Consider the following 11,168-nt stretch of genomic DNA (forward strand, 5'->3'; position numbering starts at 1 on the left):
AAATAAAGTACTAAACGACTTAAAGGTATCATCGTTACATATATAGTCTTAGTTCACATAATAGGATGGTTAATCAATATTATTAAAAGCACATTTTACTACAAAAGAAAAAAGAGGATATAAGGAAAATAAGGTTTATCTTAAACCATGAAAGAGAGCAATGGTATATATAGAGACTCTGAAAAACTAAGTATTTTATTTTAGCAATGAAGCCAGCCTTTGCCATCAAAAATAGTGAACAAATATCTTAATTCTGTGTTAGACTTTTCAGTTTAACAAGTGGCCACTGGCTATTAAAGGTGAGATAGTATTTAATTGCCAAAAGCAAAAAGGGCCTATTTTTGCTCACTAAGAAATGCAATTCTCCCCTGAGAATGTAATGTGGTCTATTCCTAACTTGCTTAAATTTACTCCCTTAATGAGATTTTTTTTCTTCCTTCTGCAGTCCACAGTTAATGTTACTATTCAGAAGGTACACGGTGCTGATTTGACGCAACAACATTCAGAGGCTTTTATAGAGAGCCTTACACAGGACTGCATCCTCCCTCAGCCTCTCATTCCTACTTATATACTCTAGACCAGGGGTTGAAAAACTTTCTCTATAAAGTGACAAATAATAAATATTTTATGTTTTGCACATATAATTTCTATCACAACCACTCAACTCTGGCCCTGGTGTTGTGAAATTAACCACAGATGATATATACACGAATGCATTTCCCAGGAGTGAGGTAATGTACCACAGGCTGCAGGGCTAACAGAATTTTGCTGTCTCACAATTTTGGATGCCAGAAGTCCAGAAGGAAGGTGTTGGCAGAACCAGGCTCCCTCTGAATCAGGTAGGAAAGAGTCTTTCCTTGTTGCTTCTACCTTCTGGTGTTTGCTGGCAACTCTTAGAATTCCTTGTTTTATAGATGCATGGCTTTGGTCTTTGCCCTGGTTGTCATATGGGCAACTTCTCCCTGTGTGTCTCTGTCTCCTATTCTGAAAAGGACACTAGTTATATTTAATTAGGGCCCACCCTAATGACATCATCTTAACTTCATTATATCTGTAAAGACCTTATTTCCAAAAAAGGTCACATTCTCGGGTAAGGGGGTTAGGACTTGAACATATCTTTGGTTGTGGGGCATAATTCAACCTGTAACACTCATATTCTCATTTCCCTCTTTGTTTCAGACAATCATTTTAGTCACCCACTTCTGGATACCCTCAATTTCCCTCTTTTTCATTCCATTTGCTGTTCTTCCCTGGCAAATCTCACGGGGGGTTGCACACAATTTTCTATCTCCTTAGCATATGCATCCACAGTTTTAAGTTGTAGGAGAACTCACTAACATGCTCTCAGGGATTATTTTAAATTTTTAAACACTCACTTCCCTGGGCCATAGAGGTATAGTTAGACATAATTCCTTTTAATAGTCCAATCACTTTGTCTCTCTCCTGAATGATTTCTCAGATCTTTTCTTTCTAAACCCTCATTATTAGCTGATGACCTTGTTTAGAGAATTAACTAATGAAATGGGAAAGAATCAAGAGGAATATCGCAATCTGCCATCACAATAGCTACTGTCTGTCCGCCTACATGCGTGTTCATATTATCTGTATCCCTCCTGCTTCTGTGCATGAACAGTCCCTGCTCCTAAACCCAAGCACTTTTGTCTGTACTTCTACCTAAAATTCCTTTCCTCCAACTCTTTTTTCACCAACTCTAATCAGTCTTTGCCTCTGTTGCTCCACCGAAACTATTTTCATCAATAACATCAAAGATGTTCACATTAACAAATCCAGCGATCGATACCCATACCTCATTTATTTAATCTATTAGAAGAATTGTATACCTTTGGGGTACCCTTGTCTTTGACATATTTTCTTCTGATGTTTTCAGAACACTATACTCCCATGGTATTCATCCCACCTCAAGCATCCTTTCTGCTTGGTCTGCACTGCTGGAGTCCGACTGTTTGGTCCTTTGGAAGATCTGCTATGTTCTGTCTACACTTACTCTCCTATGGCTTTAAATATCACCTGTAATATATATCAATGTGGCTAGGGAAAGCTTTGTACACCTAGATTTGAATGAAGAGTTTTGCAGTCTGAAAATAAAAACTGTATCTGTTTATTTGCTCTTATCTGTCTAGCATCTACCTGTAGCCTACCTCTCTCCACCAAAAAGATCTACAGGCAGCTAAGGAGCAGAGTACAACTAACCCTGAACTTGGGCCTGTGAATACCCTGGGTAAAGGAACTGTGGTTCCTTGCTATGTGAGTGATACCAGGTCTGGGATATAAAGTGGGCTTGAAATATCTTGTCATAGAAAAGAGGCCTTGAAGGCTACATTGTGCCAATAGGACTCAGGAGCCAACTTGAACAAGTTCCTGCTGTTCAAATATAGGGATATTTGAGCATCAATAAGAATAACCATAATGATTGAAACATACAATATGTTAAAAGTCATGCATTAATAATAACACTATAAAAACATCTCAGGGTTACTACGGATGATTCTAAGTAACAACTTCAATATGCTTAAAAGTGGTGATACTTAGAGACAAATTATGCATTTACCCTCCCTTTCATTTTCAATATGTTCATTAGTGTTAATAAGGAGACAAATGGCTATTTATAGAAGAAGTCTAACTAATAAACCAAAAAGGGATAAAAGAATTAGAATATCCCAATTTTCAAACTTCTAATGAATCAGCGAATCTAGATAATGGTCATGAGTGCCCAGTAAAATCTCTCTCTCTCACACACACACACCCAGTCATTTTGAACAACTTAAAATCTTTTTTTTTTTGAGACAGAGCCTCAAGCTGTCACCCTAGATAGAGTACTGTGTCAGCAACCTCCAACTCCTGGGCTCAAGCAAGTCTCCTGCCTCCACCTCCCATGTAGCTGGGACTATAGGTGCCCACCACAACGCCTGGCTATTTTTTTTTTTTCTTTTGGTTGCAGCCGTCATTGTTGTTTGGCGGGCCTCGGCTGGATTCGAACCCGCCAGCTCAGGTGTATGTGGCTGGCGCCTTAGCTGTTTGAGCCACAGGCGCCGAGCCACAACTTAAAATCTTAAAAGACCACCTTCGACATAATCAGTCCTCCTTTTTACTTACAAACAAGTGTACCAAACCTCAGGTTCTATTTAAACACCAGTCCATAAGAAATAGACATGAAAACAAGTTAAATGATGCAATCAGTGAAGAATCTCATTAGGGACAAACAATCCAGGCTTTTTGCTAACCAAAAATGCAAGTGAAAAAGGAGGTGAAAGAGAAATTATACATTAAAACTTAAGAATCAGCCAACTAAACATGTGGCCCTAGTTTGTATTCATATTCAAAAAGCAATAAAATGTAACAGAAGAGTGTCTAATGTTCATGAAAGATTTATAACTTAAGAAATGTGAACACTGAACGGATATTTGCTGTATTGAAGAATTTGTGTTATTTTATGTTATTATTTATTTTTTGGAGATGCTGTGTCGGAGGTAAATACAATTTTTTTTACAAATTATTACAAATAAAAGGATACGTTTTGCTGTATACATTTTTTTCTTTTGAGACAGTCTCACTATGTCGCCACTCTGGGGCTCAAGCAATCCTCTTGCCACAGCCTCCCAATTAGCTGGGACTATAGGCACCTGCTACAACATCCAGCTATTTTTAGAGATGGGATCTTGCTCTTGCTCAGGCTGATCTTGAACTTGTGAGCTCAAGCAATCCACCTGCCTCAGCCTCCCAGAGTGCTATGATTATAGACGTGAGCCACTGTGCCCGGCCAGCTGTATATTTTCAAAATAATTTGGGGGAGAATTGCTAAGTGCTTGGAGGTATGTGTGTGTGTATAAAAACCAGATTGGCCATATGGCCATGTATTAATTGTTTGAGCTGGGGATGGGTAACTATGTGTTCTTTGCTCTAAAAGTTAGGACTTGAAGTTTTCTACAGATGTAATGACCTAAAACTTCCTTCTTGCAGAGTCAAGCTTCTTAGTGGTCCTACTTTTACTGGGTTGTTCCAGTTGCTCACAACACTTACTATTTAATGTGGAAGTAATAAAAGGCTCCACAGAGAATTCATTGCATTCCAAACACTATCTCTATTGCCACACTTTTGTATCAGAAACAAAATATATCAGCTTGATAAATTTGGCCCAGTCACTTCCAACATAATGGAATAGTTTTGTATTTTGGTAAATGGATCCCTCTAGCGCAGTGGTTCTCAACCTGTGGGTCGCGACCCACAGGAACTATATTAAAGGGTGGCGGCATGAGGAAGGTTGAGAACCACTGCTCTAGTGGAAGCTATTTCCTCTGAACAAGCAGAACCAAAACTTTCAGAGATAGAGAACAAAAGCAAAGGTGGCTTATCAGGCTTCACAGTAAGAGAGAAAAAAATCCTACTTTCATCTTTTAATTCCTATAGCCATGTATTCTGACTGTAGAACAAACAGCAAAGTCTATGGGTAGATGGTTACCCAATGCACCAAACCTTACAGGGGTTACAGCTGGCATTCTAACTCAGTTTTCAATAGGTTAGTCCAACATTCTTAAGACTGGGTCCTTCCTGCTTTCCCCATTGCAATTGCTGGCTTTTGCAATTGGACCACCAATTTCATTATGGGCGTGAGCTTCCATTCATTGGAATAGCTCAGGGGCCTATATGCCCTTATGATCTTGGGTCACTCAGCCTTTTTTGATTTATGAAAGACCGGGTTATAGCTCCAAAAGATGTTAATACCCTATTCCTCAGGAACTATAAATATGTTAAGTTAAATGGCGAAAAAGACTTTTCTTGTGTAGGTAAAGCTCAGACATTAAAATCACCCTAGATTATTTGGGTCCTTGAGCCTTTAAAAGCAGAAATCATTCTTCAGCTGGAGACAAAAGAGTTGCTTAAGAAGTCATAAAAGTGTGAGAAGGAAACATGTCATTGCTGATTTGAGATGGAACGGGGACGAGGCAGTGTTCAGAGAAATGCGGTGGCCTTAAGAAGGTGAGGGTGGTTCCTCGGAACGGTCAGCCAGGAAAAGAGGACCTCAGCCCCATAACCACAGAGAACTTCATTCTGCCAACAACCTGAACAAGCTGGCCAGGGAACTCTACTCTGGAGCCTGCAGAAAAGAACCCTGGCTGGCAGACACCTGGATTTTTGTCTTCTGACAAACCCAAAATAGAGATCCTAGCCAAGCTCATCTGGACTTTTGTCCTTCAGAGTTGTTAAGATATTTGCACTGTTTTAAGTCACAAGTTTTGTGGCAATTTATTATGAAAGAAGTGGAAAAACTAATATATCATCTTTATTTATTTCAAGGTTCCTGAAGGCCAGAGGCCAAGCCTTCAATCAATTCACATCTGGCTTCTGACAGAGAAAAGCCAGGTAAATTGAGAACCCAGCAGGAAGGCAGGAGCTGCTCCTCTGCCTTGCCCTGAGTGCTAACTGCAAAGCATGAAGCAAAACCTCTCCCAGACCCAGCCAGTCTATCTGTGGCAGCCCAGAAGAGTCCAGACAGCATGGGCAGCTCAGTGCTACTTCAAATTGGACGGATTTCTGTAGAGACAGGCCCGGGGCTCCTTGCTGAAGCCAGCCATGATGTCAGGGAGAATATTCAGGACACAAAGTGGTCCCAAAACTAGAATAAGCAAGATTATTGTTTAAATCTACCCTAATGAGCAGAATGCTCCTAATTATTTAAGAATCGATTTTACTTTTCTTTTTTTCATTGATCGAGCTATCATGACATATCCCAAGCTCCACCCTGTGTGGCTCAGCAGGCATAGGGGTGATTATAGAGCTGGGCTGAGTGTGCATTCGTGTGACCAAGGACAGAAAAATCTGATGTTTGGGGCTTCCTATTTTGCGTAGTGATTATAGTGGTCCCTTTCCTCTGGCCTGGATCTCAGGTTCCATTAGAACAGACCCACTGTCACCCCTCATACCAGGTAATTTACCTTTTCCTTCCTTATGACCAGTTTTGAGAGCACTTAATTGAAGGAAGGAGAAGAAGGTGCAGCTTAGACTGCTCAGCTGTTTCTCCCGTGAGGAACCCGGCATCATCACCAGAGGAAAGCCCTGGAGAGGGACAAAGTCCGCAGCTCAGAAAGACACGGTCAATCTCATCCTGCCGTGTTGTGAACAGAACGGGTGCAGAGGGAGAAAGAAAGTGTATGTCTAGTGCCGGTGAATATTCCCGTGAAGTCCTTCCCTGAGTCATAAAGATACATGATTATGGACGTTGGGTGGGGAGGGCACTCGTTTCAGGCCGGGCTGAAGGGAGCTTTGAAAATACCAGGCTTAGGATGGGAATTTGATCTCCTAAGTGATGGGGAAAGGATATGTAGAGCTTGAAAATTAATTCCTTGGGAAGTTGACGTAGAAATGACAACTGTCCATTTTACAGGATTCTGAAGAGGAATGCCACAGTGTTGGGTAGCTTGACTTTGGTGCCATTTGATTAAAGGACACGGCTTAGTTACAGAAAGTTGATTAAAGTGGCTAAAAATTCATCAGTGATAGGGAGGGAGATGTGACTATGGGAATGCTACATTAGGAAGGCCAACGGATGCCTCACTACAGAGCAGGTACCAAGCCACTGTCTGGATATATGAGGAAAGAATGGCTTGCAGAAGACTGGAGTCCTTGAATTGCACAAATGACTACATAAAACGTGATACCACATAAGTATTTTTATATTATACATTATTTTCACATTATAACATCCACATTGATCATATGTGACACAATTTTAATAATTTGGAGTATATATTTTCTGTCATATGTATATATATATATAAAATCAAGAGGCACTTCCAGTAAATCTGGCAAAAAGGGAGCATCAATATAGTGTCTAAGCTAAAAATAATAAAAATAAATACAATTTTTCTAATACTTTTTTCTGTACAGATTCTACTTTTTACAAAACATTTATCAGCCACTCAATAAGTCACTTAATAATACTTGTGATGGGATGATGCTAAGTATTGCTACATACATTAAGTGCAAGATACGGGTGAAAGGGATACGTTTGATTTCAATTGCAAAATGATTACTTAAGTTCCAAAGCCTCATTCTTGTTTTTCTAGAAGTTGATATATTTGGCAAAATTGTTAACAAACACATTCAGGTATGTTGAGAGTGGTGAGATATTGTTAAAAATCGTCGTATACAAATGACACCCCCTACAGTGTATCGCTTTGGTTGGCAATTACTTGAAAATATTGCTTTTTTAGGAACACTAAAATAAGTTCATCCAATACTCTCTGGTTTACAAATATCCTACAAGATCAAATATTTGAGATATGCTAATTAGAACTTTCCAATGACACTGGATTTTTTTGGTCAGGAAGAGGTAATGACTGATCAGAACAACTGCCCCGTCAGGAAACAGAGCATATTTTAACACCAAAACTCAAATCAGATTAATCAAACCAACATAAACCAAAAACACTCTGAATTCAGATTAAAGTTCTTTCAGTTGCGTATCATAATATCATTATACAAAGTCAAAAAGAATCTTGTTTTAATTATTTTGCATGGAGAGCTCCAGGATAGTTATAAAAGCACCAATTTCATTTTGTGATTTACATGATAAAAATCTCTAGGAAGAAGTATCAGGGGTTTGATGGGTTCAGTGATACTTAATTCCAGTGCTTATCAACTAACTGTCCTGGTTGGAATACCAATGCTATAAATTCTTCTGTAAGAATATATTAAGATATAAACTGACACTAAAAAACAAACAAAAAAACAAACACCAGTTATGCAAACATAATATGCTAAAAATTCCATGCAAATATTTTACAAAGAGTACAAAAAATTAGTGATTTGTTAAGCTAATGAACAAATATGTATTTAAAGACAAGCCATTTAAACCCCACTATCAGACAATATATAGATACATTATGGTTATTATTTAAGATAGCAACGCTATAGTACTAGATTATACTTATAAATAGCTAAAATGAAATAGCTGATGTAATATGGGACTTTCGAGTCATAAAAATAATCAATTGGGACTTGTTAAGAGAGAGGTGAGAGGAAAAATTATATCAACCAACAAGTTATATATACAAATAACTTTAAATGATTATTTTTAACTTCACATTAAACATCCGAGTATTTTGCTATTATATAGGGAGTAAAATTACTAGAATAAAAAAAAATTCTTCTGTTTAAAAGTTATTCAAGCAGAGGTTTTCAATCTCTAAGGGCTAATTCACATTCAGAAACATGTATAAGTGCTCCTTGTCATAAAGGAAGTCAGGGTTGAAATATGGATCAAGTCATTTTACGTCAGAGTAAATGACAACTAAGCTGGTTTATACAGAGACGGAGGGGTGTCCTGGAATGTCCTGCACATTTCGTAGTGCTCACTCCCAATCCTCAGCTATTTTTTTGTTTTGTTTTGTTTGCTTAGTACCATGCCACCAAGTGTGGTGAGCTTGCACTTGAATTGAAAGGCATTTTTTTTTTTTTATTATGGCAGAGGGGAATTTCTGATTATTTTCTTTTCTTCCGTGAGTTAAGAGAAGCATGATTAAAGATAAGCCTTCCTTTTCTCCTGTGAGTTTGACTTTGTCTTGTTTTTTAAAAGAGGAAAGGAAGAATTCCCTGATGTAGTTTCTGTTTCCTTTGAAATAGGAACTTTCAAAGACACTGAAATATTAAAGCATTAAGGCTTAACATTTTTTTTGTTATTTTTCTATTAATGAATTTCAAATTCTAACTCACCATTTGATCTGCCTGCCAGCAGAATGCAGTGAGTGTTGTTTATTAATGGCCACAGCTTCATCTGTGGAAGTCAAGATGAACAAGGTTTAATTTTTTCTTAGTAGCAAAGATAAATATTTGACTTTTTGTTTCTGTTAGAATTTAATAAAATGAAATTATTAACAGAATATTTATTTTATAACAAACTAAACCATAATAAATCACTGGATCGTGCATTCTTCTGTCTTGGGCTAACTCAGAAGAGGGCAGACTATAATTTGTGCATTTAAAATGAAATTATTAGGATTGAATTTATTTTAATCTAATGTATTTATTAAGCCCTTTAGAAAACTTTTTAGGCATAAATGACATTAGAAGAAGAATTGAATCTTCCATCCAGTTTTTGTTAGGTGATACTAAGTGTTGATTATATTAAAATATTTATCATCTCAGTACTATGGAATGATATTTTAGTTGAATAAAAGTTTAAGCAGCTTTGGTTCAATAAATAAAATTCTCGATAACAATTACATATAATTTAATATCACTTTTTGCACTATATTTTGTTTTACCAAATTATTTGAATTAAAGATCCACTGAGGAAATCTAAACATGGATGAGTTCAACATTTTTTAATCTATACGGAAGAGGCTTGGCTTTCCTTCTGTGCTCCACAACCCTTCAAGGAAGCAGAAATTCATGGATACCAACATGTGAAAAGGTTATCAACCTTAAATACAGGATATGGAGAAGAAGAACTAACTGCCTTTAGACAGAAATTTTTGATTCTCTTTTGATCCTTAAGCATACATCATGTATAATTCCATACACTGTACTTTTATAGGCTTACCCACACTAAAGTAACTTATGCTAGATCAGTATGTTTTAATCAGCAGATAACATTGAGTTCCAACCATAAACACTTAATCTTAAGTTATAACTTGTAGTCGAACATATTTAGCAAACAGAAAATGCTCAATTTTCCTTTCTCTGTTGTTATCCTGCTGTTAGAATGATTTGCTAATGGGAACAGAGAGATCAATTCAGGTAAGGTAAATGAGACATTAGGTAAGGTACAATTCACTAAGTCATGTGTTAGGCAGCGGCACAAATTGCCTAACATCCACTGTGCATAATACAGGCTAAAAAATGTGTTCTTGTCCTCCAGGCATGGGTCATTGACGTGAAACGTAAATACTTGTGCAAGCCTCAGTTTAATCAATCTAAATCATAGTGTGTAGTTTAATTCACTGCTTCTACTTTAATTCAACCCAAATTAAATTTCCAATAAGAATTTGATTATTTTCTGGAGGAAGAAATTTACATATAAATATAGAAACTAAAACTGGGGTATTTCCACTTCATTCAAAAGTCTAAGAAAAATACAGTTCTGGAATGGTCTTTACTTAATGTGGCTAATTTGTCTCCTAATCTTAAAACTGATTTAAACAGACTTTATAAATGGACTGGCAATATCATGGTTGTATGTCCTAAGGAAACCATGAGAGAAATAAAAGACTTAGAACAATGCTCCTAAATGCTTTGCTGCTTATTGGAAGAGATGAATCAAAGAACCTCAGTTTGCTTTCAAAGTACATAGATATCTTAGCTCTCAATTATCTGGAATTGAGTTGTTAGCATTTGAAATTTTACTAATTTTTTTTCCAGGCACATCAGCTGATAATCTTTAGCATAGGAGAATTTTAATTTAGACTATGGAAGTTCACAGAACTTTGAAAAGGCAGTTTATTTGCAAATAACATATAAATTAGAATCGGAGTAATGATGGGAGAGAAGGGCAATAAGACCCTTCTTGGGGCTTTCATTGTTATGAGAAATACGGTAAATAATGAGGACGGTGGAGATCCCATACTGACATGAAAGCACCAAGAACACCTCCCAGAGTAGAATACAAATCATTTTTGAATTATTCACTTCTCATCAGTCAGGAGTTGCTCACTGCACAAATAGTTCACTTTTATAACTCAGTCATTTAAAACTTTAGACTTTATTTACAGTAATGTTGTATTCTTATTACTTAGAAAATAATGTATACTTTTCCATCATTTAAACAAAGCATAGGCCTGAGTCTCATGCCTTCTGCACAGCTTGTATCTTGAGAGAAAGTTCTCTGGGTAAGAAAGACAGGGGACACAGGAAAATTGCAAATTAACAGTCTACATACATCTAGTATGAACAGTCTTCAAGACATTCAAGTGCTTTTCTTTAGTTTTCCTGGGATTGCAATGGGTAAGATTTGTTCTGGAAGTCAACCAAAATGGAAGAGACAGAATTGGGTATTTGTACTTTCTTAAACATAATACGTGGAAATCCCTTCACCTGTCAGATGAAGACCACAATGAATAGATCCAGATACAGAGGTATACAGAGTTATGTCTTCATTTTTCACTGACAGCAAAACCAGGTCTTCCATAAATGATACAAAGATACATGTAAAG

This window comes from Nycticebus coucang, chromosome 12 (assembly GCF_027406575.1).
Source record: "Nycticebus coucang isolate mNycCou1 chromosome 12, mNycCou1.pri, whole genome shotgun sequence".
Classification (NCBI taxonomy): Eukaryota; Metazoa; Chordata; class Mammalia; order Primates; family Lorisidae; genus Nycticebus; species Nycticebus coucang.